The sequence below is a fragment of the Passer montanus genome, unplaced genomic scaffold (assembly GCF_014805655.1).
Source record: "Passer montanus isolate IOZ18808 unplaced genomic scaffold, ASM1480565v1 scaffold59, whole genome shotgun sequence".
In the NCBI taxonomy this organism is placed as follows: domain Eukaryota; kingdom Metazoa; phylum Chordata; class Aves; order Passeriformes; family Passeridae; genus Passer; species Passer montanus.
The window spans coordinates 3,825,990-3,853,623 of NW_024370926.1; the positions used below are offsets into that span (position 1 = coordinate 3,825,990).

At 42.5% G+C, this 27,634-nt stretch overlaps 1 protein-coding gene across 2 annotated transcripts in view; it reads left to right on the top strand.

Moving 5' to 3' along the window:
* The window catches only part of CRHR2 (corticotropin releasing hormone receptor 2), a 142,561-nt gene that overhangs the window by 43,199 nt on the left and 71,728 nt on the right, over window positions 1-27,634 (top strand). The window lies entirely within an intron of this gene.

Consider the following 27,634-nt stretch of genomic DNA (forward strand, 5'->3'; position numbering starts at 1 on the left):
AACCCTGCTGGGAGCTGGATGTAACAGACAGAAAGAAGTCTGAGGGCTGCGATCTGTTTTAGCAACTTCATCAGGGACTGGCTGCTGAGGCTGGAGCTGCATCAGCTCCAGGAGAGGAAATTAGGAGGCAAATAATATTCAAAGCAAGAGAGCATGGGAGCTCCTTAGAAATCTCCTGGATGCTTTATTCTTCGAGGTAAACAATCATGATGACTCACTACAAATTTGTTATTCAGGCTGTGGGACCCAAGCACTCATTTCCTTTTGCTTATCTGTCAATACCCTTTGGACCTTTGATTAAGAGTTTTTAAATATATTAATTCCAAATATGTGCATCCACTTGTTTGTCATTCACTCTTTCAGTGTGGTTTTGACTGTAGGGATAATTTAATTCCATGTTTCACTCTGAACTTTTGCTTGGTTGGGTGTTGGTGATCTCATTTGCAGGTAGTGTTAATTTTGTGGGGCCAGCATCCCGTAAAAGAGTGACCCTGATCTTATTTTTAAACTTGTAGAAAGTGAATTTATTCCTTCCCCAGCTCTAGGTATCATGATCAGGTAATTGGCCAAAAGTTTGGTGTGTTGGCTGTGTGAAACAAAGTCCCCTGCCAGGTTTGTTCATAGGGACAGACTGTGGCAGAGTAAAAGGTTGCCTCAGAGAACTGCAAAATCATCCTAAAGCCCTGTAATCTCAGACCTGAGTCTTTGCAGTAAAACAGGAGGGAGCCTGGAATGGGCTGAGTGTTGCTGGCTTTGATTACAGCAGGTACTTCACTACTTGGACAAGTCTCAGTTGAGACCAGAAGAAAAATTCTGAGAATTAAGGGCAGTGCAGAACATATTGAAAAGAATTTAAATGTTTTTTCCTGTATATGAAAGAAAAAAAAATTGAATACCCAAGTTTGATTTTCTGTAAATTCTGTTGATGCTTTCACTAGTTCATCAATGACCTGATTTAAAGTTCTTCCTTGCTCCTCTCCTCCTCAGTGGTGGCTCATGCTTGTATTGCAGTGCTAATAAGTTTTCTTAAATTCTTTGCTCTTAAAACAATGGCATGTTAATTAAATTAAAGACTAATGGAAATATGTTACTGAAATGCTGAAGCATTATTTTCTGATGAAATGGGTATTTTTCTCCTTTCATCAAAAAATGAGTAGCTACCTCCAGTTGATCTTACACACTTCCATGTGTGTGGTTCCTCCAAGCTGTTGTGCAGAAAACAGAGGGAAGGATTATATCAAAATTTGGTCAAATTTTGAAATCAGTAACTCCTTGAGAAATAGCAGTTAAGTGATTAAAGCTTGGGGAAGCAATAGGAGAGCAGGTTAAGGTTTGAATACACAGGTGCCATCTCTTTTGGCATTTGAAAAATATAATTACTGCATGCAGAACATGTCCATAATTTAGGAAAACCAAATATTAACACATTCTGACCACTTGCATGATTTCACCAAGTTGGTTTTTGGGCTGCCTCATTTGTGATGAGGCTGATTGTGCTGAAAACCTCAGCTGTGTTCCCCATGCAGATAATAAAATGAGACAACTGATTAAAGAATGGGAAATGGATCTTGCAAATCTCAGAGGTGAATAATACAGCTCAAAATGAAGGTCTGATAGGAGATGGCTTGAATCGACATAAGATTTCTGTCTAGGACATGTAGTTTTGTTCTATTTTGTTTTGCATTTTGATGAGGCAGAGAGAGAAATTATGGTTTGTTATATTGTACTGATTTTTTTTTTGTTTTGAGAGCAAAATCAGACCAATTTAGAAAAAAACACCTTGCATTGCCTTTCTTCTGCTAAGAGCTTATCCAGCTCTAAGTTGTAACTCAACGTTTATTCTACTACCAGGTGTCCCATGTTCATGAGCTGCCACCTTTTAGGAAGTAGAGCTTTTTTGGCATTGATTTTGTATATCTGTGAGTAGATTTTGTATATCTGTGAGTATATTTTGTGTATCTGTCAGCATATTTCTCATTTGAAAGCCTATAAAAATTTGGATAATTTTCAGTGATTTATTTTTCAGTTTTAGAAATTAGGCTCTCAAATATTCCAATTTCCTAAAAGCAGCTTATCAGCTGCAGGGAATGAGCCCAGCAGCATTCCCTGTCAAGGAAAGCTTTTGTATTGTAGACACTGGCAAATGCAGACTGGGAAGTGCCCAAACTGTGTGAAAAGCTTTTGAAAAACTCTGAGAAGCACAAGACACTGGTCCATGGCCAAGTTTTCGTACTCATGGGGCTATTTTTGCACCTCACTGTAGTCTGTGTGCGTGTAGGGGATGGAATTCAAGACAAAAACTGACAGGTAGGTTCTTCCACAGATCAGCTCATCAGAGGCTTTGGATGCACCTCCCCTGCTTTGTGTCCATCCTGTCACCTCTCAGGCTTTGCTGTTCACTCTGACTCAGATGGTGAATGCTGTCAAACCCTGCCAATGACAGCAAATTCAATCAAAAAGCATTTAAAAAAACCCTTTAGAAAATGAACTTATGCTTTAAAAACTCCCCTTCTGTTTGCCACACTAGAATAAACTGTTTGTGTAAAATATTTCCATCCTGACTGCAAGAAATTCCCGTGGTGATTCTTGCCTGGGTCTGTGTTTCTCTGTGTCTCCTGGGAGCTGCTGAGTGACTCAGATAAGTTTCAGCTGCATTCGTAAAACAAAGTCTGTCAGTCTGTGAGGATTTTTTATCCCTGACATTTTGTTGATGTTTGGGGGGTTTTTTCCTCCCTCTATATTTGGGAAATAAAGCCATGTTGACAGATCACGCTCTGGTTACCCTGCAGTGTGAATATGGGCAAAATGCTCTTTGACCAAGGATCTGAAAATTATGCCATCCACTTACAACTTTGCAATTTTTATGTATTATTCTCAAAGGGGAAAAAATTAAAAGAAACGGGGGAAAAAAAAGTCGGTGTTGGTGCAGTGTGTGACTGTGCACTTGTCTCTGCTCAGGTTCTATATTTAGTGGAAAATGACAATATCATTGCTGCCCTCTAGATGTGTTTATGCTTTGACAGTGTGAAGCTTTTAGTTTTGTTTTAGGAAACAGATTAATTCACTTATTAGGATATCCTGAAGCTTGATTAATTCAGCAAATGGCCCGTAATGAGTCTGGTTTTGCTGCTTGCTAAAAAGCAGCTGTTCAAGCATTTAGTTAGAGCGTGTTACAGGCTAAAGTATGCCTACATTAACACTTCCCCTACCGATTTCCCTGTGCAAAGGGAAAAAAAAACAGGGTTAAATGTTCGTCTAATGGACAAAAAGTGTTGGCTTTTATAGCCTCAGCTGACCTGAGTTTGCCTCAAACTCCTGGTGTGGCAGGGGGTGTTCTTTGGTGACACCGGTCCATCACAGGCTGCTCACTTTGCTCTGGACTGCAGGCAAGAGCTGCAGGCATTCATAAGGTTTTTCAGATTAAAACCCACAAAGCTGGGTGTTTCCAAGTAGTATCAACAGCTAATTTTAGCATTTAAGCTCTAATACAAGTCAGAGCTCTAACTGACAGAAGGAGTGAAGCCTAGGGAGTTTCTGAGCTCAGCCTAAATGAGCAGCTCAGCTTTGCAGCCCCTGCAGAAATGATAGTGCTGTTTGATATGCCATGGGGTATTTTGTTGCTGTTTCAGCCTTGTTGTAGGTTTGTGTTTCATCTCCCAGGCCACACAGGTGTTGCAGATGCTCAGTGACAAATGATCCAATGCCCGTGTTCAGGCAGCTGAATTCATCCCTGGGCATGTGTTGTGCTGAAGTGATCCCACACCTGGGGATTGAGATCAAACTGCTTTTGTGATCAACAGGAACAAAAGGTCTCTGTAGCTCCAGCTCCGTGCCTGCAAATCCCTCTCTCTCTCTCAGTTAGGGAAGTTCTTTGACTGAAATAGCCACTTCACAGGAGTGTTTTGGATATCACACAAAGCATCCTCCTCACCTTCTCCGGGGACTGTGCAGCTGAGAACAGGCACATAATCACTGCTAACCTTGCCCTGATGGGGACTTGGTTCCTCCTTTTCTGAGGGGGTGTGCACCACCTTTTCCTTGGCCCTACAACCAGCTGCCTGCTGAGAAAGCTTTGGAAAGGGTTGGTGACTTAGCAGCTGTTGTTCACATGGATGGGCATGATGGGGGAAGGAGCCCCTGGCACAGGGATCACACCTGTACCTGTTAGCAGGGCTTGCTCCTCACTGAGACAGAATTCCTGCAGTCCATGGTTGTCTCATCTTGAACGCAGAGAAATAATCTTTTTGTGTGCTGAGGGAAGGGTGAAGAAGTGAATTAATAGCTCTTCTGGTTTGCATTTCCCCTCTTTTGAAGGGATTTAAAGGGATGATTCAATTTTTAAAAAGAGCTAATTTTCGTAGGTTAAAATCCCATTCTTTTATGGAGATCTAACCTTTGCTGCTTTTCCTTCTGATTAATTATTGTTCACAGTTCTGGAGATGTGGCTCCAGCCTGCATATAAAACATGAGCCTTGGTAGGAGATCTTGGTCTTAGAGTCTTGTTCGTATTTTGTGGGCAAGCCCTGTCCTGATAATTACAGAAATGTGCACTTTTAGAAGTGACTGGCCCAGAGGCTCAATTAACATTTTCATTTATGTTTTATCTCATGTATTTTAGTGTCTTGACCACTTCTGTTGATCCCATTCACATGACTTACTTGCTCCCCAGAGGTTTTTCTGGCTTGATTTCTAAAGGCCGTGTTTTTGAAAGCAAAGTCCTGCTGTAAATGACAGAGAGCCCTGAAGTTCTGATGGCTTTTCATCATTATTGGAGAGAAATAAAATGCCCATCATGGGCATGCATGTGTGTTTCCACATTAAAAAAAATTACTATGAAACCCTGAAACTACTCTCACCTCATCTGTCTTCTGTAACCTTGTTAGATGTCCAGAAGGCTTTTATCCCACTGTTTAATGACAGGGGATTTGGGATAAAAATAAATGTTTTGTAGTCAATTTTAGTTATGGAGTCACTAGAAAAAGACTTGTTTTGCTAAAAGTCTGCAGCCTTGTAGTAGCCATGTATCAGCCATCCTGGGGGGTAAAACAAAATATTTTCAGCTAGGAAGTCAAGAGTACATGAAAGTTAAAGGAAGGAGACTGATGAGAAATGCAACAAAGTCAACAGCGGAAAAAGAGAAGTCCAGAATTGGAATTCTGGGGGAGGAAATAAAACATCATTTTTAAGCTCGTAAAGGTTCTCTCTGAGGAGATCAAATCTGCAGCTGATTAGGTCAGCTTGTCTCCAATAGCTCTGTGTCCAGATTAAGATTTCAACCATTTTTGTTCATTTTCTCTTGCTGATTTTGCAGAGAAACACAAATACACACATCTCCCATACAAAGATTGGGAGGCTCTGGATTTCAGTCATGCACAGATGGGAGAGGCTTCACGTGTTTTCCCCCAGGTTTTTCTTCTTTTTTTCCTTTCCTTTGTGAGGCATAATTTGTGGTACGAGATGGCTCTGATTTTGCAGTCTGGAAGAAAAGTGTTGGAAAAAATATTTACGAGGAGGAATGAAAAGAATCCATTTTTCTTGCTCCCACTACTATCATCATGTAAAACATGTGATTTCTTCATTGAGCCCAGGACACAAGTTAATTGCATGTAGTAAAATAAGGAGATTGTTAATGTTACTTCAGTCAACATTCAAGGACATTTTCTCCAGCCAATTAAACATGGGTTTGTACTTTTGTTCTTTGCTGATAACTTGAGATGGCTTTGCTGTGGTCCTGTTGCACCTGATTTGGGTTCTCTTCAGTTTAGGGCAAAATTCACCCAGAGTTCACCAAAACTGGAACTGTAGCTGCCATTCTGCACCAAAGTCAGTCAGACCTGAGCAGTGGCACATCTTGGAGAGGGCTTTAAACCCTGGGACATCGGGAGGGTCAGCAAATAAAGGGTTGCCCACATTATTTTGGAGGCCTCTTCGTGATTCTTTCTTTCACTAAGGCAGCTGCCCCATCCATCTCTCTGGAACTTGCTGTTGTCTAAGCTGGCAGTGACTTCCAGCTGGCAAACAGATGGACTGAAGTCCATTTCTTTCCACAAGTTTGGAATTAGATGATACTTGCAAAAATGTGTGCTTCTAGAGCACGGGGAGGAAGAGGGAATGGCTCAGGAGCAGATGGGGAAGGGAAAGAATTAAATATATCAAAAATCCTCATCACACCATATCAAAATGAAAGGAAAAATCCCACCTAGCTGCATGCAGTGTGGACACTCCCTTACGGATTGGGATTTCTTGTTTTCTGGTGCCTTATGACCCATTTTCCACCCAGACAAGCAGTGGGAGGCTGAGGTGGAGCCGCGAAGGTGGAACGGGGCTGTTCTCTCCAGGTGCTGAACACCTGAGACTCTCTGGGGCTCACCTGAGACTCTCTGTGACCCGGCGGGTTCCAGCCTGTGTTTGCTGTCACAAAACCTGGGGGACAGCGTCACTGAGGCCACGGTGACCCGCCATTCCGCCTGCCAGCCACAGGGTGTCACTTAGAGTGCAGGTAAAGCCAGTGTCCCCTGCAGGGTGGATGCTGCAGGGTGACCCTGCACCGGGGCTGCTCCGGGACAGAGCTGCTCCCCATCCTGCTGTACGGCCGAAGAGCCCCACTGAGGTGGAGCAGGGACAAGGACACGGTGGGGAAGGACGTTCTGGGAGGGATCCTGTCCCCTCTTCTATGGGGTGTTGCCTGCTTCAGCAGGGCTGCTCTGAAAAGGTGCGGGAAGGGCAGTGCTAAGCTTTGTTCCCAGGTGTGTGTTGGGATGTGGATCTGTGCAAAGCCCAGTGCAGCCGTTCAGGGGTGAAACAAACCTGTCAGAGGAGCCTGAGCAGGCAGCAAGAACCTGCCCTTGGATGATGCAGGGATTGCTCGTGGCTGGACACGCTGTGTTCATCACTGCATTGCTGTCCTTTGCATCCATCTGATGTCTCAATACTGTCCCCTGGCAGCAGCTGTTGGATTTTCCCTCGGTACCTGGCAGATGCTCCAGGTGCTCCCACTGGACAGCAATAACTCACAGGTGTGTTTCCAGTGGGGCAGTGCCACCTCAGCTCTGACCTGCCTGCTGCTGTGCTCTGCAAAACAATTAAATCAATAAATCAGGCAGATTTAGGTTCTTTAGGTTTCCCTCTGTGCTCTGCTGTGACATAGAAGTGTCTTTGCTGTTTGTATAATGGTGAATCTTTGCAATTTCTGTGGCTTGGGAGAGCAGACCTTCAGGCTGCATCCTTGTCCAAATAAAATTCCCAGGCTCTGACAGTCATTCAAGGCTTTGCCCAAGGTTTGCTGTCCTGGGAAAGGGAACCTCCTACTCAGTTTTGGACCCCAACATCCAGACTTGACACCCAGATTAGAACAGCCATTCTTAGCAGCTTGAGAAGTTGATGAGAAATAAGGTTTCCCATGGAAATTGAAGGGGAATGGATTTTTAGTAGATATTTTCTTTTTTCTTTTTTTTTTTTCAGTGCGGTTTTCATTCCCCTCAGATGTTATTCTTGGAGTTCATAATTGGTAGCTCTTGGGACAAATTCATAAAATCAATAAAACTAGGATTGCTTTATGCTGACTTCTTTCTCTGCGGTGCTGGGAATAACAGAGGAGCAGATACTGCTCCATATGAGACTTGTGCTGGGAGAAGCAATACTTTGAAACAAATTGTAGAAATAGAATAGAAACTCAGTATTTTTTTAAAGAAAGAAAATACTCTAAAGTCTCATGAAAAGTTTTCCCTGGGAAAACAGAAGAAGGAAGAACCTTTCCCAGTTTGGTTTTATTGTCCCAAACCCCTGGTGGCTGGAATGCCCTGACCATGCTGTGACAGAAGAATTAATGCAGAGGAGCTGCATCCTTCTCAGTCAGCCAGGGAGTAAACAGAGCTTTGGAAAACAGAAAATGTGTTCTGGAAATGAGACAAACACAGAAAATAGGAAATTAGTTTGCTAGTGCACCATCACCATTTTAACTAAACTAAGATGGGACTTCCTAGGGATTCTTTTTCTCATTTTAAGAATTTTTATCTAATTTAGGAATTGCTGAATTATGCCAGTAATCCCTGAAACACCAGCACTTGTGTATTTCAAAGTACATCGTGAGCAGTCAGGACTTGCTGCAGGATCTCCAGGCTCCACAGTGATTCCTGCTCTGCAGCTGGAGCAGCTGATGCACAGTTTGGGAGAAGAATGATTTCAAAGATTGTTGGTTTTGGGCTGATCTTAACACACTTGAACAACTGAAAACTCTGATCTCTGTGTGGAAGCCAGTGTGGAAAATGGGAGTTTGGGAGCAGGAAATGGATTTCTAGGATTCATTAGGAGAGGACACCCTTTTCCTTTGCATTACAGCAGAGTAAAAGGCTGGGGATGAAGGGGAAAGGCAGAAGCAGGGAGATTTCCCAGTGTTGCCTTGCACTGAGAAAGCTCCTCACAGGTTCCTTCCTAGGGGAATTTTTCATGTTCCAGGAGCTCTGCAGGGATGAGAGAGACCTCTGACTTGGAAAGCCCTTTTGGGAAGTCCATTTCATCAGGGACTTATTTTAATTTTCAGGATGTGGATGGTGGTGACTTGGGTGGGACTGCAGGGATTTGGACAGGGCTGCACCCTAACACACCCCAACAAGGCCTTAGGAGAGAGAACCCCTTTCATTCTTCATGGGGAACACTTTGTATTAAAGAAACACAGGATCCCATAGGTTCCCATTTGGTTAATTTTGGCCATCTAATCCAAACTTCTGAATTTCCCACTTTACATAACTATCCTGTATAAACTCACCCACTTTTCCCCTATGTCATTAATTACCAAATTAACATCTGAAAATGCACATTTCCACCAGAGCTGCCTGTGACTCAGAAGTCTCCTTAGCAGCCCAAAAATTAGAAGGCTTTTGTTGGGTGTGAAAGTGAGGGAACAAATTCCCACTTGGGTCTGCTTTCTGTTTCCAAGCCTGTCTCAAAAGGGACAGGGATAAATCCAAGTGCAGTTGTGGTGGTTCACTGCATCACTCAGTCCCAGGGAATGGTTGTAGCAGTGGGAATTCTGGGTTTTTCTGCTTCTTACTCCTTTTTGGGGAGAATGAAAGGATCCCCACAAAGATCTTTTCACACAGTTAAGTCATCCTTGTCCACCTACAAACCCATTCTCAGTCTGGATTTTTTTTTGCCTTAATCTGTTCTTAATCCCTTCATCTCTCCTGTGTTCACAGCATGTTTCTCCTAGGGAAATTAAAATCCAGCGAAAGTAATAACAGCAGTTTTATTCACCATGAGCACTTTGCTTTGTTCCTTCAGTGAATGCTGAGGGGGACAGAAGGATCTCTGAGCTGACCCAGTGAGGTGAGCATGTCAGAAGAGCACAGACATCAGAGCACTGTGGTTCACTTTATCCTGGGAATATGTAAAAAGCTCTCCTGAAACTAGATATGCTAGATAGGAATAAAATATGCTAATCTGTACTTGGATTTTTCAGCAAAGAGGGGCAAAGTCTTTCCTAGGGATTCCTATTTTATTGATTCTCTGTTAGATCTCAGCTGCAAATCTGTGGCTGAATTCCTGAGATTACAGATGACCACACTCACTGCAATTCCAGGGCTTTGAGAGAATCAGGGTGGTTATTTTTTCATCACCTCTTTGAGTGGTCAGATACCTGCCTGTCTCGTGGCTGACTTCAGTGCATTATCCCTCCTGGGCTCTTTATCCAACCCCATTCTCATTTCCCCAGGCCCTGAGCAGGCACAGAGAGAGGCATGAATGGGGTGGATGTGAATGAGTCACTGATGCTCTGGGATCTGCTGAAAATCAACTGTGTGTGCACTCAGCTTCTGGTGCACCTGAGCTAAAATTCACCTCCTGAAACCTCAGGGAAAGAAATTGATTTCTCAGTGGTAGGTCAGTTATGTGTGTGTGAGTTTTTAGGTTCCTGAGTAGCTTTGAAAACTTCACTGGGATTTTATTTCATTTCCTTCATGAAATGAAGCACTTTTGTGAATTTTGAGCATGCAGATGAAGAAGCTCTGGCTTTGCTTGGTGAAAATAAATCTGGTGTGGCAATAGGACATTGCAAGTTGGATCAGATGAACTCTACAGGCATTTCTGTGGTTCTGTGATGTCCCTACAGATCTCAGATAGATCCTTTAGTGGTCTCTATCACCAACTGTTTGTTTTTCATGGACACCTATGACAGTGGTTTTTTTCTGTGAAGAACTTGTGCTACCAGGTGTGCATCAGAGTGAGAGTGGTCTCAGGCTCTTGCTGTGATTCCATTTACCTATTGATGTGTAATATGTGATTTTCCTGCACCATTAAAATGGTTTAGTTCATCCTTTGCTTGCTTTTAGGGGAATTGAGTGATACTCATGGGGCACTGACCTTTGTCTAGTTGCCATGTTACCTCAGTGAAAATCAGCTGGAAAAGGCAGGGCTAATTGCTTTGATTTAATCCTGAAATGTCAGTGACTCAGTGATGGCTCATTCATGGAAGTTATCTGCTCGAGGTGGAAGCACTGGATAAAAATATCTTCCTTTGGATGAACTTTAAGTGCTGGAAGTTTCAAATCATAGCATCAGAGAATGGTTTGAGTTGAAAGGGGACTTCAGAATGACCTAGATCTGACACCTCTGCCATGAGAAGGGACAAAGGGATGGGGCAAACCTATGGGAAGCATTCAGAAAGCATTTCTGGGGAAGAACTGCAGTGCCTCACTGCCAGCTGTGGCACAGCAGGCAAAAATCTGAGTTGCCATCCCAAAGAACAGCAGGTGAGAGAAGGGAATTGAGGGTTAAATACCAGATGTAAAGAGTAAGGGTGATACTGTCCCACATCCAAGGCATAACAGACACAATTCCTGACTGCTGGGCCACCTGAGCCTCTGAGCAAACTAAAATTCAGCAGAAGAAAATGTCAAACACAAAGTATTTGTTTTGTAAATGAAAAGGGGACATGCAGCTTGAATTTTAGTGTGTTTGGCCTAAGTACCGTCTCCCTTCCCTTGTCTCAACAGGAAAGAGATGTCCATAAATTGGTTTTCTTCATTATTTTTCTTTCTGTCTCTCAGAGGATGTTCCTGTCCCCTGATTTGGTGGGCAGGCACATGGCAGGACCACAGCCTCCCATTAGAACCACTCTGGTTCTGGCTGTGCTGCCTTCAGAGTGAATTCCAGGAGTTCCCTGGCCCCAGCCTGCACGGATCCATCTGGGTGAGGTTGTCCTGGAGCCCTGCTGCAGCCAAGGGGCAGCATTTGTGGCTGTGCCAGTGGGAAGGAAGGGATGGAGGCAGGTTCCAGCTTGTTTCTGTCAGAACAGGCAGCAAACGGGACCTGTTCATCCCCTGCAGCTGGTCCCTGCTCAGGTTCCCATCCTTCAGCCCTGCCCTTTGTAAATTAACTCCAATATTTCAGGCTTTCCAACCTTGGAAAGACTTCTCTCCTCCTTCTTTTTTTGGTTTAGAGTGCAAGAAGTTCCCTGCTAACATGTCACCTTTATTTCTCAGTGTCATTAATTTCTTTGGGGCTGAGCCAGGAGATTTTGAGGAGACAATCTGTGTTTTGCAGTGGTTTTTAAGAGTTTCCATAGAAAGACTTTTGGATGTACAAAGTGCTAAGCAGGCAGCTGTGTTTGAGTCCAGGTCTCTTTTTCAGTAGTATAAATCTTCTCAGTATGGAGATGTGAACTGAATGGAAAACATCCCCTTTTTGTGGTCTGGGAAAACCAGAGATACTTTCATTAATACTTTCAGAACTGCAGAAATATCCACAAGCTTGGATATTTAATTTGTGTAAGTGCTGGGTCAGCAATATATTTGTGAGTTTAGCAATAAGATTTCACGGCTCTGTATTTGTTTTCATGCCTTGCTGTCCTGATGCAGACCTGCTGGTCTGTCTGTAGCACCTGCAGGTTTTCTGTGTGCCAGATGAAGTGCTCAGTTATCACAATCACATTTATGCAGCTATTTGCTGCTCTTCTCTGCAATGCAGAGTTGTTTCCTAGGCTACATTTCCTAGTATAATACATATCCTCTTGTCAGATCCCTTCCAGTGGATTTGGCTTCATTCCTTGATCCAATGAAGATAAATTAGTGAACTGTCCTGCTTTATCAGTGGAGTTGGGCTTTGTTTTCTGTTTATGCAGCTATTTGCTGCTCTTCTCTGCAATGCAGAGTTGTTTCCTAGGCTACATTTCCTAGTATAATACATATCCTCTTGTCAGATCCCTTCCAGTGGATTTGGCTTCATTCCTTGATCCAATGAAGATAAATTAGTGAACTGTCCTGCTTTATCAGTGGAGTTGGGCTTTGTTTTCTATAAGCTGAGTTGTTTGGTTTTTTTTCCATTGCTTTCTTTTTTCTTTTTTCTTTTTTTTTTTTTTTTCTGAAAACACACTTCAAATACATCAGGCAACTTTGTAGCATGGATGAAGAAGAATTTCTCAGGCAAAAAAACTCTCAGGCAAAATGATGTGAGACAAGGAGAGGAGGAAGCAGCCTTTGATCAGGCTCTCCATTGCCTTTTTCTAAAGTGCTAAAACCTAAATAAAATGCAAAAACCTAAATAACAATGTATTGATTCCCTGAAGGTTTCTTGGTGTCACCCCTTGGGTGCAGGGGACACTTTGGGTGTGATGAGCAGTGCAAGGTCAGCAGCCCACAAGTGCAAGAAATGGAGCAATAGTGAAACCAGCAGCTTAATTCTGGGACCAGAAAGTGGGAAATGGATTCATAGAGAATTGTCAAAGCCTGACAGAAGACTCACACAGTGTGTGCATCTGTGTGCAAACCCTGAGATGAGAAATGCTGACTTAGAAATGCCGTGGAATGGGACAGACATTGCTGAGAGAGAAATGGAAACAGAAAAAAGTTTCAAAAGGTAACCTTACAAATAAGACTAGATACTTTGGAGAAATAGAACTATGAAAAATACATTGTAATTAGATCCATGAGGGATAATTTTTAGATAATTAGCTTTGAGGCATTGACAACATGGTGTGGCAAAAGCAGATAGACCAAGAAATGCTTATAGTGTATTGTAATTAAGAAATAGTTGGCTTCTGATTGTGATAGGGTAAATTATAACATCTGTATTGCCTTACCCTTCTCATGAGACTGAAAATGGAGTGAAAGTGTTTAAAAACACCTCAGTTGCCCCAGCTCTGGGTCAGAAAAGGGCTTAATCCAACACAAAAAGTGCAGAATCAGGGTTTGTACTTAACAAGCAACAGAAGGAGAAACAAAGCTCCTGTCAGGAAAAGGAAGGGAAGAAGAAAACAGAATAGGAAAGGAGAGGGATCAGCTTTTGCTGTGCATTGTGGGGTTTGATGCACAGCGAGTCTGACAGGCTGACTCTGGAGCTGAGCTTTCTGTGTCTGCTCAGCCCAGCTCTCTCACACCCACCTGCAGGAGCCACAGCCAGCACTTGCAGTAAATGAGCATTTTCTGAGTGCCCCAGGCAGTGCTGATCCCAGCTGTGCTCTGGGGCAGGCAGAGGGCTGGAGGCAGGCAGTTTTCCAGGTGCAATCCTTATTCCTGAATGGGTGTCATCAGCTCTCCCCTCTGCCCAACCTTCACAGCTGCTTTCACTGCCAGCACTCGCTGAGATGAGCTAATTACACAGATTATGCAATTTTGCTGCACATAATACATGTAATTTTGTAATGAAGGAGTGGTGCTATGTAATAACAGTTCACACAAACCTGCCTTTGACACAAGGCTCTGGCAGGAAGCTCAGCAGGAGAAACTTCGCATAAAAGAGTTAAATAAGACCATCAGATCATTGATAGGGAAAAAGATCTCCAGACATTTCTGTGTTCTTCTGGAATTGCTAATGTATCCACAGAGATTTATTTTTTAATAAGTAGTAGCAGTGTCCTGAATGTTCACATGAATTTCATTAATACAAGCAAATAAATTATTCACAGAAGACTTGATTTCATCTTTTATTTGCATGATCAGGCAAAAGATTATTTTTGCTTGTTGCAACACTGTGGCTTGTTGCTGTGATGGTGTTTGTTGCAGTCTTCTCTTCATAAAATAATAGAATAGTTAAGGTTGAAAAAGACCTCATCAAGTCCAACCATTAAACCAGCACTTCCCATTTGCCTCTTTCTGTGTGAACAAGATTATTGATTATTGATGGTAAAATGAGCTTCATTGTGCTGGCACTGCTGTTGGGCTTAAGGACCAGATTTTTTAATTTATTTTTTTTTAATTAACTCTAAACAAACTCTGGAAAATATTTTCCCCAGGCAACTACTGGGAGGCCAGAGAGGAAAGAGAGGAGCTGTGCTGGGTTAACGTGGCAAAGGTTTGGTAGCAGAGGAATGCAGGAGTGGTTATTCTGAGAAGAGGTGGTCAGGGGTTGTCCCCGCATTTGAGAGAGCCAGATTAATTAGCTAAACTGTTAATTACTCACTAAACTGTCTTTTTCTCATGCTACAAGTTTTCCATCTTATTTTATGCCCTAATCCTTATGAGGAGAGGTGGGGAACAAGAGGTGTGGTGGGCACCTAGCAGTCAGCCAGGGTCATCCCACCCCTGGGGGATATCAAATTAACGCAGGAAAATTCATCCTGACATATTTTTTTTTTCAAAATTCTTCAAGCTTGTGAATACAGTTAGGAGGGCTGAACGCTGCAAATCACAAGCTGCTGTCCCAGGGAGAGGCTTCCAGAAGGCAAACTGGGGCATTTGATTGGAATTTTAAATTGGAATGTTTATTCAGTCTCATGTCTGACTGTATTTTATTACACCAGGTGGAAATGTTTTAAATCCAGCCCGTGGTTTATAGCTAAATGCACTCCCTGGTTTTCAGTCTCAGAGCACAGTCAGGATTCAGAGTGCTGACTCATTTTTATCTCTCAGTGAAGTCATGAAGAAATTCTCTCTGCTGTAGCAGATATCCTTTCCCAAAACAGACATACCAGACTAAAGTGATGCTATTTTTACATGAAATTCCAGCTCAGTTGTCTCACTTCAAAGAATATCAAAATTAGTCTTTTTTCATTGAAACAAAGGCCCTGATCTGTGGCATCATCATTCCCTAGAAACATTTTTAAACTTCCCTGAAGTTTCTGATGTCATTTGGCATGACATATCCTGTTTGGCATGGTCCTTAAAATCCCACAGTAATTAGAGTTTCTGCCTTCTCTAACATGGCTGCAGAGCTGAGGATCTCAGGTTCCAGTCTGGTGCCATCAGCTGATTGTTGAGGAGCTGTGCCATGACACCTCCAAGCTCTCCTCCACTAAATGCTCTCCATTCAACTTCAGGAACTTCAGTTTCTGCCATTTCAGCAGCATTTGTAACTCAAGTTCCCTCTCAGTTGTCACAAGCAGGGTTGCCTGTTAAACTGCTGCTCTCTGGCTCCCCAAACCCTCCTACAAATGTGTTCTGTGTAACTCAGTGCCTCAGTTCTGAGGCCAGTCACTTCAACAGATCAGAAACAACACTATTTCAGGGTGGGAGAAAGTGTAAGTGGAAAGAAAGTGGTAAAAAAAGGAGGAAAAAAAAAGGAGAAAATAGATGTAAAGGAGAGTTTGTAAACTGGCTGTGGTCACTTGTAATCAAGCAGCATTTCCTGCAGTCTGAAGCATCCTGTGAGTGATTTTATAAATTATTTCAGTACAAAGGTAACAGAGGCCCTTAGAGTCATTGGCAAATGCATTTTGTACTGTAAATCTGTTTAGAGGGATAATGAGCTGTATTGTTCTCTCAGACTGAACTAAATCTTAAGTACTTCTCTGAAGTTAAATGTTTCTTCCTGACATATTTGTGATGTGCAGTCGTGTAACAGCTAATTACAGTGATTAACTGCATTTCACAGATGATGTCCAGAAGAAACTGTTACATGAGGTATATTGCATCTCCTTTGGGTTTCAAAAATAACAAGAGCAAATTTTAATTACCTTTGTACTGTCATTAGAATAATCTGCTGATCTCCTTCTATTGATTAATCCAAAGATAAATTCTTGTGCACAGGAAAGGAAGAGACATTTTCTTCTAAACACTTCATGTGTAATTACTTAAAGAATCTTCTATCTATAGAAAGATTGAGATTCTATTTTAGGAGGAGAAGAGTTTGAGGGTGGTACATCAAATGATCTCATTTCATATGATATAATTAAGATCAGACAGCTGAGAAGGAAAAAAAAACCTGTTAATCATTTAATTTTAAAAGCCATTATTGGAAACTACTCCAGGATGTTGTAGCTGCGTAACAGTAAAGTCATCTTTTACTCACTAACATTTCATTTGGGAACTGTTCTGGGGGAATTCTCTCTTTATAAGGCAGAGGAAATGAAGGTTCAGCTGTGAACTCCCTAATCACAGAATCACACAATGGTTTGGGTTGGAAGGAACCTTAAAGATCATCCAGTTCCAGCCCCTCTGCCATGGGCAGGGACACCTTCCACTAGACCAGGTTGGTGAGAGCCCATCCAGCCTGGCCTGAAACACTCCCAGGGATGGGGATTCTCTGGTTTTGTTATGGACAGGACTGACAGAACCATAGAAGCACAGAATATCCTGAGCTCCAGGGGACCCACAAGGATCATCGAGTTCAACTCCTGGCCCTGCACCCCAACAGCCCCACCCTGTGCATCCCTGGGAACGTTGTCCAAATGCTCCTGGAGCTCTGGCAGCCTTGGGCTGTGCCCATTCCCTGGGGAACCTCTACAGTGCCCAGCCACCCTCTGGGGAAGAACCTTTTCCTGATCTCCAACCTAAACCTCCACTGACTCAGCTTCAAGGCATTCCCTCAGGGTTTATCACCAGAGAGAAGAGATCCCTGTCTGCCTCCCCTCTGCCTCTCAGGAGGGTGTTGAAGACCACAATGCCGTCTCCCCTCAGTCTCTTCTCCAGATGAATAAGCCAAGTGCCCTCAGCCTCTCCTCATAGGGTTTCCACTCCAGACCCTTCACCATCTTCACTACCCTCCTTTATATGAGTTAGGAGATGTCAAATCTTAAATTCTTATTGCCAGGGTCAGGATTAAATGTGTGAGATGGTGTTTCTTGTTGGGACTCAGATGTTTATCAGTTTTTATCTATGTCACAGTGTCACAAACCCTGAGTTCTGCAGCACTGCACTCCAACAAACTAAAAATGGAGCCCAGTCTCTCTCTACAAGGCCTTTTAAAGTCTAAACTGTCCAATTAAGAAATGACACCTAAATTATTTTTACTTTTAAGCCAACAGCCAACCACCCATGGCTGCAATGGGGACTTTTTAATCCAATTACACAAAACCACCCAAACCCATGGAGAAGAAGGTGAAGAAGAAGGACCAGCCTCCACCCCAAAACCTCCATCTTGCTTTATCTATATTACTATATTCTAAAAGCTTAAACTCTTAAGTTTCCCACCCTGTGATATCACACACTTCTATTCAAACTCCACACCCACAATCCCAGTTCTGTCATTCCATTTTGGAAGTTTTTCCATGGTCTCAGGTGAATGCAATGTTCTCTTGGGGGTCAGTGCCTGGCAGCACAGAAAGTCTGAAAATCTCAGCAGCCAGGGCTCCAACAAGGAGCAGTTATGTAAAAGCCACCCTTGCTGTGCTTGTTGTGGCCATCACTCTTTTGGGCTGTGATCTGTGGCTGGGGTTTTTTGTTGTGCACTTTGAGGTCTCCTCACTGCCTGTCTTCAATCCTGCACCCATCCTCCAGTTTCTTGTTGTTACACTGTTCTTTCCTAACTTCAGCTTACAGGAATTTTGGAAAGGTGCTGTTCTCCATCACAGTACCACAAGGGTCTGGGTCTCTGCCTGAGGCTTCTGGTGCTGGAAGTGAAGCCAGTGCTGTACAAAACCTCCAGATACCATTCCAGTGGAAACACTCTAATTCCTAAGACTCAAAATGTTCTCTTGTGAGTAATCAATCCATCACTACATCTGCCAAAATCATGGAGGGATCAAAGTCCAGACTTGGGAAGTGTTGACATCTCTTCAGGCTGTGGCTTTCTGCATGGTGTGCACCTCAGGTAACCCTACCACACCAACCCATCCTGAGAGAATGTACAATTTCATTCATATCTTATTACTGTAGAATTCTTCTAAGCCTAGTGCTAGAAAACTGTAGCACTGAACCTCGAGATCCAAAATAAGGGGGGCTTTGTCCATATGAGGTGGCCTTTATCTCACTGAACTTGAGCCATCTCTGAGTGATGACTCCTCAAAGCCTTCTCGACTCCACTTCTGGTCGACAGGGAGAGGTGAAGGGACCAAATCACCCTCTGAACCTCGAGATCCAAAATAAGGGGGGTTTTGTCCATATGACATAGGCATGACATTGATGTCCGTATCAATTAAGCCTTTATCTCACTGAACTTGAGCTATCTCTGAGTGATGACTCCTCAAAGCCTTCTCGACTCCAGTTCTGGTTGACAGGGAGAGGTGAAGGGACCAAATCACCCTCTGAACCTGTCCATCTTTAGCAATAATCCCAGAGGTTTCCACATCTGAACTGCTTCTGTGACTGAAAACAAGTGAGGAAAGCCTTTTATCTTATCTTGAAGGTGGATGGGCTCCTTGGATGGGCTTGGAGAGGCACCACTGCAGCACAAGCAAAAGGGGAAGATTACAGAGTTATTTAGGTGTATTTTGAGAATAAATAATTAGAATGTAGCACTATGGACCTTTGTATCATCATTTTTAAAAAGCTTTTTTTCCCCCTTTTCTTTATTCCTCTTCTTCTATGTTGTCTAGAGATAAGGTCTGACCCACCTCTGGAATTTCTTTCCTTCAGGGGTGGCAAATGCATTCCTGAAGGAAGAACTGCAGGCGTTCCAGGTCTTTGCCATTTGGCTTTGCTCTGGGAATGAATGGGAGGTGTCAGAGTAGTTGAACACAGGCTGGGTTTCCCTATTTCACTATTTTAAAATAAAATTCATGGGGTAAAAAAGGGAACAAACAGAGCTTAATGGAACAGCACTTACTTCATCCCTCAAGGCACTGGTCCAAAATGAGCATTTCCAGTGGAACTGTTAAGTAATTGCTTATTTTTCTTAGAGAGGAGACTTGAGGATTTGGATGCACATTTGTGCAGAGGTTTTATGTTGCACTGCAGATTCTTTCATGTTCACATTAAATTTAAAATAGGTCTAAAATTTCAAGCTAGCATATTTTTCAAAAATATAATGTAGCTTTTCTATACCCAATTCATGATGTGCACAGGAGGCTTTTCTTGCCATAAAACATAATTCACTGCTCTTCAGATGCAATCAATATTTCAGTCTACCTTTTTAAAAAAACGAAGTTACCTTTTAATTTGTCTATCAAAGAAAACAGCTCTAGTATCACCATATCACCTTTCCCACGTTTGATATACAAGTCAGTAGCTCATTATTACTTGGCAGAGGAAGTCTAAAGCTGAATTAATTTGAAAAGTGTTAACATTTCAGACACTTTTTTATGCACTTTGGGTTCTTTGAAGTCCAAAGCAGTTCATCTGCCCTTTCAAGCATCTTTTTCTTTTTTACCCTGTTGTTTGTAGGGGTTAGTTTTTTTTGTTTGTTTGTTTTTTGGGGGTTTTTTTGGTTTTTTTTTTGTATTCTACACCACAGTTGTTTGAGGCAAGCTTGGGATTTAAGGTTTTATGGTTTGGTACCAAGGAGAATATCAATTAAGCAGTCCTCACTTGACTACCCAGTGGTTAAATATTGCTCACTCAGTTTGCTCTTGGGGAGCTCATTTTGTAGTTGAAAAGGAAATGGCACTGAGGATAAATCTGCCTCAGTGTAAGAGATGTGATGTATGAGTTTTCAGTAGTTTTTCTTGTCATAAGAGAAGATCTGAGAAAATCTTGCCAAAGTCAGTAAATCTCTAAATGGCAGAGTCTCAGCTAAGTGGAGGTGCATTATGAGCACTAAACATTTCTCTGAGGTGAATGAGCACTTCCAAACATGTTTGCCCTGATCTAATTGCTCTCTTTGTTGAAGGAGATGGTAAATCTTTTTTAAGAGACCTTTTTTCTATCTAATTTCTAAAACTCTTCCTGCATTGTCACTGTAAACACCTAATCTTAGTGCCCGTCTTCCACATCAGCATGACAGGAAACCAGCAGGCATTTAAGGAGCCAGGAAATCCAGCTCTGAATGACAGGAGCTTTCTGCAGCATCCTCCCTTCTAGCCCTTCCTGCAGTTACCTGTATTAAACTAAATCTGGGAAGTGCTGAAGCATCACCAACTCTTTTATCCTCTTTGGAACACTTGGAACATTTCCTGCACCTCCAGTTCTTGGCTTATGTCCTTGCTGGATGCAGCATTTCTTTAGGGATGCTGTTGGCCTAAGAAGACTGCCCTGCTTCCCTCTTTTACTGTTTAATTTCAATCCAGATCAAATTTATTGTGCCATTTCCAAATCCCTGGAGGCAGTGTTTATGTCAGGACAATGTCCCAGGAAGGTGGTACATAAATCTGTGGCATGGTTAAACCAGGAAATTTGGGGTTTGGAAACTTCAGTTCTAGATTTGAAGATAAGATCTTCATATCAGCTTTAGAAAAAAAGGGAAAATTTGAAGAATAGGGAAAGAATGTTGAGGAAAACACTGAGCTGAGCTGAAACAGTGACAGGTGTCATTTTAGTGCTCTGAGAGGGGTCTGGAATATTTGGGGGTGGGGAGAAGGCTGTTCTGTCCTTTCTGGTACTGTGAGGAGATTTCTATGACAAGTCTGAGGTTAATGCCCTGCATGTAAAGCTGAGCAAGGTGTGCAGTGTTCAGTGCCAGCATGAGATGATTGATCTTTCCATCCCCATCCTCACCTTCATGGAACTGCGTGGAGAATGAATCCCCCTGTTTCCTGCAGTTCCCAGAGCTGTTTGAGTGGTACAGGCAGCAGTGAGATCACAGGTGTGTGGGTCTTTAAAAGATGTGTGTGACGATGTTGGAGCTGCCACACCATGTTTGCCAGGCTGCAGGGAACCCAAAACCACATGGGATGGCTCAGAGGTGGCCCACTTATCATTCCTGCTTGAAATAAGCTCAGGATCTTAAGATTCATCACGGAGTTTAGCCAAGAAATGAAGCTGGTGGAATGCTTTTCTTAGACTGTCACAGCATGTGCTGACAGCATTTTATGTGCTATAAAATTAGAAGAGATTTTAAAATTCCCTTTCTCCCTCCCATGCCATTTCAAACCCCCAAAGAGACAATAATTACCAGGTGATAAGAAAGCACCTTCCCACATAACAAGCAGGCTTCCCAAATGAGAGATGCATTGTGTTAATCAGGTTATGGCAGGGGAACAGCCTCTTCACCTCTTTTCCAGCTGCCTTCTGCAGAAGATTATTCAAAGTCTTCCTGGCCAACAAGTGATCACTCAGCTCCTTGTGCATGGGGGAATCTCTTGTGGAGGATCATTTGTGTGGGGGCTGGGAGATGTCTTGGGAAGCTGGGCTGAAGCAGACAGTCCCATCTCACCCTCAGAGAGCCAGAGGCATATCTCTGATCTGCATTTTCTGCTTGATAAGGTGCTGTGGGCATAAAAACAGCCCTTACAGAACAACACAGTCCTTCACAGTTCCCTCTCAAAATTAATCTTGTACTTCTTCACTTCCTTTTTGATATCACTTGCAAACCAAATTTCCTGGTGTCTGTATAGCAGTAGCAAACATTATATGAAATATTATTTCTCTCTGGTTTCTGATCTCACTTAAAGTTTCAGTAAATGCTGTCCTGGAGGGAAGGACTGGCGCACGATTCATATTCCATGCTGTATTTTGGGAAAGTCTAGAAATGCACCAATGGGAGCAGCAATAGAAAGAATGGAAAGGGGATCCTGGGGGGGGTCAAGAAATTGATGAACTTTTAAATCCAAGTTCCATCATCAGCCTAGCAATTTCCTATCTAGAAACTCAGCTATCTCCTGCTGCCCTTCTTACCAAATAAAGCATCTCTGGACACTTGAGTTCCCCATAGCAGGGCTGTGCTGGGTGATTAATTCAATAAACTTTTTGGCACTGTTTTCAAGGATGGGAAGAGAAGAACTGAGAGGGATGCAAAACTGGAGCTCAAAAGCCCAGTGTTTCTTACTGTAATTTATTTAATGAAAGTTTCCTGTTCCTCATTGTGGCTGTGTAAGAAAGAAGACGTGAGGTAGATGTTGTTTTTCTCCTGGCAAGAGCTGTTTTTAAACCTTATCCTTCACCCAGTGGGAAAAGGAATTTATGTGGAAGGACAGCCCACAGAAAATGTAACACTATTAGTATCTGTAAAAAGTTTTTGAGAATTGGAATTACTGTATTTCCCTGTATCTGCAGGGACTTTACTTTCTCATCTCAAACAAACCTAATCTGTGATGGCCTGAAGAAGCTGTTTATAACCTCCACATCTGCAATCTCCACAGTCAAAATTCAGCCTCGTGATGTTGCTGAACATTTCGCTCATCCTGTAAAATTGTTTGGTTATGGAAGGGGTTGTATTCAGACACCTTAGGTTCACTTCACAGAAATTGGGACAACTTGCCCATTCTCGTCCCCTTTTTAAACTTATATTCTTAGAAGGGGAAATGTGGTTCAGCAAAATGGGCTCATGTCTGCCAAGAAACATCTGGAATTTTTTATGTTCCTATATTAGGCTTCGCTATGAAAGCTGGCAGGGGCTGCTTTGGCAAGTGGTCACTGGTCTGATGTTTGCAGGGCTTTTTTTGTCTTGCAGACAGTCTGTTTCTTGCCTGCCTTCTCCTGATGAATATTTAGGCTTGGGGAAGACACAGGAGCCTCCTGGCAGCCACACGCAGCACGAGCTGACAGCAGCGGATGTTGTGTTTTTGTCCTGACGTCCCAAGACGTGCAAGTGTGACAGGCCCTGTCTGAATCATCCTTCAGGGCTGGGGTTTTTAAAAGGCAAGGATTCTTATAAAATGCTGGGCGTATGATCTGGACAACGGTTTGGAATGGGGGGAAAAAAAATAAACCAACTCAAAACCAACTAACAAAGAAAATCCCTGTAAGGCCGAGCTTACAGGGATTGTGGTGTAGGCAAACCCCCCCATGCTGACTCAGGGATAATAATAATCAGGTTTTTCAGATCTTCGTGGCTTTTAGCCTAACTCATTCTCTGTTTTGTGTGTGATATTTTCTCTCACCTCTTATTTTTTGTCTCTCCTGTGTGCTGCTTTCCTCTCACGGCCTCTGCTCCTGGACCAGAGGCTTCATATGAATTCCTTGTCAAAAGGTATTTGAGCCTTACCAGACAAATACCACATGAATGGGTGCAATTTGGAACCTGCTCTCATCTCTCCTTTTCTCAGCCACCTTTCTCTTTATTTTTGCAGAGTTCTAAGAGCAGGTTAGTATTATTCCCAGTAAACACTGCTCCATCATGAGCCATTTCTGCAGCTGCTGTGCTTTGCTTTTGTGACTGCAACTCATAAATTCCTGAATAAATTCCAGGCAATGAAAGCTCTTTGAGAAGAGTATTGCTTCCCACATTCCCACTTTGCTAAGGCAAGAGCTAAAGTAGAGGGAGGCTGCACACGCTCTTTTCTTTCAAGAGGTTGTGCAAATTGTCTTCTCCAGTCATCTGTCCTAAACTTCACCCTTCAGCTCTTTTCCTCTCCCTCTCCTCCTGTGTTAATCAATTAATGCTTCTCAGTTCCACAGTGCTTTACTACAGGTAATGAAGTACAGTTACACCTCTCATTATCATTGCATCTCTCCGTGCATTCAGTAATTATGCCAGGTGACTAATTGAATTTTGAATTTCAGCTAAGAAGCAATTACCATAAAGATGAAACATCATTACCAGGCTGTGCCCTGCCAGCTTTCCTGGAGGGGGTTAGGGAGGGAGTTTCATGGCTCTGTGCTCTCCTGGTCTGTCAAACTCAGAGACAAATGGTGCTGCAGCCCTGGGTGATGCCTTTCCTCCTCCTGGTGCTCGGCAGGAATTCACTGCCACCACACAACAAAGGGAGAATTAATGACCTCTTGGACTGACCAGCAGCAGGAACATTTCCTTAGACTACACCTTTCTGTTTTTTAGGGAGCTGTGTAGGTGGAAGCTCCCTCTCCATACAGGTGGAAGTGTTCTGGGCTGGGGAATCTTTCCTTGTAATTTGTGCATGATCCGTGCAAACACAAGTTCAATGATAGCCTGTCCTTAAAACAAAAATTGCATTACCCTGAGTGAAAGGAGGGAAGTCTTTAAAATAAACAGAGAGTGATTGTTCCACATCAAATACAGGCCCATCCAGGCCAGTGTTTTGTTTACCCCAGCACCTAAATTTAGGAGAGAAGATGCTGCTATTTGCTGTAGGTGATTAAATCCCTCCTGTTATCAATGTGGGGTCAACGGAAGAACAACTCCGCTCCATAAAGTAAATGTCAATGGATCAGCTGAATCTGTCTCAGCTGTGCTGGCTGCAATCTTGGGATCAATTAATTAGCTTAAATTTGGGGATTTAGTACAGTTTAATGGCCTGGGTTGAGTAGATACCATGAGGTGACCTTGAGGTGACCTCAAATAGTGCTGGATGTCTCTGTGGCAGCATGGACATTGGAACCTTCACTCACACATCAGCATCTGCATCAGGACATCAGAGTTTAAATGTCTTAATCTTGAGCTCCTCTCTAGAGAGCAATGTAAGACTAGGACAAATAGGACCATTACAATAAAAAAAACCAACTATTTCTTAATTACAATACATTATAAATGTTTCTTAACCTATCAACTTTTACCACACCACACTGTAAATACTTTAAAACCAATCATCTAAAATTACCCCTCATAAGTCCTACTACAATACCTCTTTCATAGTTCTATTTCTCCAAAATATATAATGTTATTTACAAAACCATCCTTTAAAACTTATTTCTAATTCAATTTTTCTCTCAACATTATCTGTCCTAGTCCATAACATTTCTAAGTCACCATTTCTTATCTCAAAGTTTACATACAAATTCATGCTATGTAAACCTTCAGTTAAACTTTGAAAATTCTCTCCCAGACTTTCCTGGGTGTTCTCGTATTTTCCAGCAATCCAAGTGCCAGTGACTTGCTGAAGTACAAGTGATGTCTGTGCATCTTCTTTTGTATGTGACACTGGGCTTGTCAGGAGAGATTAATTTAAATAACTAGGTGTGGAAATAAGCCCAGCCTGAATGCCATAATTTTATTTTACAACAGGATTTTGAGGAACCACACATTTTCTGATTTCTGTTCAGCTAGAAGTGGTTTGGGTTGGGAGTTTGGTTAGACTTTTATATTTTTTGGGCTTTTTTTTTTTTCTCTGGGATGTTTTGGGGTATTTTTTTGTGCTGAAAACCAGGTGAAGGGAAAAGATGCTAACCTGAGAAATAACCTGTGCTTTGTAATCTCCCTCTTTTATCTTCTAAAAGATACGTGTTGGTCTGAGCTGGAAACCTTTGGGTTCTGTGTGTGCTCACACCTGGGGTTGTGCTGTCTCAGGGATTTACCTGCAGACTGCACAAAGCCTTGGGAGGCTGCAGGCAGGATTAACCAAGCATTTGTCAAGTGCTGCTGAGCCTCTTCACTGGCTTTTCTCTCCCTGTCTTCTGGGTGTTCCTCAGCTGTTTCTGTAACAGCCCAGCCCTGACATTTCAGATCAAGAGTTTCCTCAGTCACAAATCAAGAAATAATTTCTTAAGGATATTAATGTTATATAGGGATAATAAATATATAGTAATTTAATAATAACTCTATTATTATTCAGTTATTAAGAGGAGGGTTATCACAGGAGCTATAAGCAATTTGGGATGAGGAAGGCAGCTTCCAAATGATTCCCAGATCATCCTTCTGAGGAGTGATTGTCTTGAGGAAGGGCAAGTTTGGGATGTGCCTGTCAGTGCCCACACCTCAATCCTGAAGCAATTCAAAATGAAGCTGTGAAGAAACAGAGTATTTACTAAAAAAGACTTGTATTTTATGGACCAGGTTTTGCTAACCCTGGAGGCATGAGAAGTGAAAAATACTGCAAGAAATTGTGTTTCCTGAGGTGAACCGTGTGGGAATCAGAAAGTCAAACAGAGTGTGTGGGACTTTGTGAGAAGCTTTACATTAGCAGGGATTTCACTGACAAGGTTGAAAAGAGCCACTTTTCTGCCAGTTCTTCACAATTCAGTCTATGGGATCTTTCTAATGCCACTGCTTGCTGCCAGGAGCCCCAGCCTGGGCCAAGGAGAGTTCAAGGCCAGGCTGGACAGGGCTTGGAGCACCCTGGTCTGGTGGAAGGTGTCCCTGCCATGGCAGGGAGTGGAACTGGATCATTTTAAAGTCTTTTCCAACCCAGAATATTCTGTGATCCTCTGTACAAACAGAACTGAGTACCTCAGGTGCCCTCAGTCTCTGTAGGTCCAACAGAGGGTACCTTGGGCTAGAAACCCAGAGAATGTTTTTCTAAACTCTGAAGGAGCCTGGAGCACTTCTAAATTTCTGAAAGGTTCTGTTCCTGCCTTTGCTTTTGACCTGTTCTGTGACCTGGGTGAGCCACTTGAGCTCTTCAGCTGATGGGAAATCAATGCAGCAAGTGAGCATAATTAGGCTGCTCCAGCTTCTTGCAAACCTTTTTAGGATTTCTTGGCAAAGGAAAACAATAGAAAACTCATCAACATTTCTAATGTGCTTGAAAGCCTGAGGACACATCGAGCTGAGCCAGACAGAGCTGAGTTTAGAAATATTTTTCTAGGGGAACATTTCTTGCCTAAATGATGATTTATCTGTCTTCCAAGACTCTCCTATAAGTGCATTATATTTCTGTACAAATACCAAAAAATAAAACCCAGCTGTGACATCCAGAGAAAAACTCTTGGCTTTCAAGTTGATGTTGGCTGATGTACAAAGCAATGAGCATCAGTTGGATAACTATTCTTGCCTCTCCTTATTTTTGTCAGAATATCCCTCATTCACAAATAAAATATGTGGAGAGAGATTTTTTTTTTTCCAGTCTCCTGGATGTCACAATTACTTGCTGCTGTCACTTACAATTTCTAGAAATAGTAAGCAATTGTCCTGATGCTTTGTGAATCCTACCTGGCTCCAGTTGTCACTGCAACAATCAGAAAAAAATAAAGCACCAAGGAGGGAGCGTGGCACATGAATAAATAATTTAAAGCCCCATGATTCAGCCCCTATTTTCAGAAGCTTGCTGTTTTTCTGAGACTTTGAAAAGGGGCTAAGAATAGTCTATACATGAAGTGATGTGTGCCTTATGCAACACAGGTTTTTTTCTGTCTCATTTGATCAGACTCCTGTGAAATCTGGGCAGCCAATCTGAGGAATTTGTATCATGCAGTTCCTGTTTCATTTACTGGGGATCATGGTTGATAAATACCCAAGAGGAAAGTCTTGTGCTTGACACTGAGCCAAATGTCTTATTTTGAACATTAAATGAATAAAAATTGTTTGAAGGAGACACTGGGAGAATCTTGCAAGGTTCCAATGTTTAGAAACCCCTGAAAAAAGGGAATCCCTTAAACTGGGTTTGAATTCTTCATGAAATCCAACAGTGGAAGAGACCAAAGTTGAACTCCATGTTATGAGCAACTCCTGGGCTACAACATTCAGGACTGGGATGTTTTGGGTTGTTTCACTCCTGTATTCTTTGAATGTATCTAAAATTTTTTTCAAGGGGTAAAACCTGGGTCAAACTTACATTTACCAAACCTGTCAAGTGATTTTTTGCTGCCCCAAAACTGTGCAT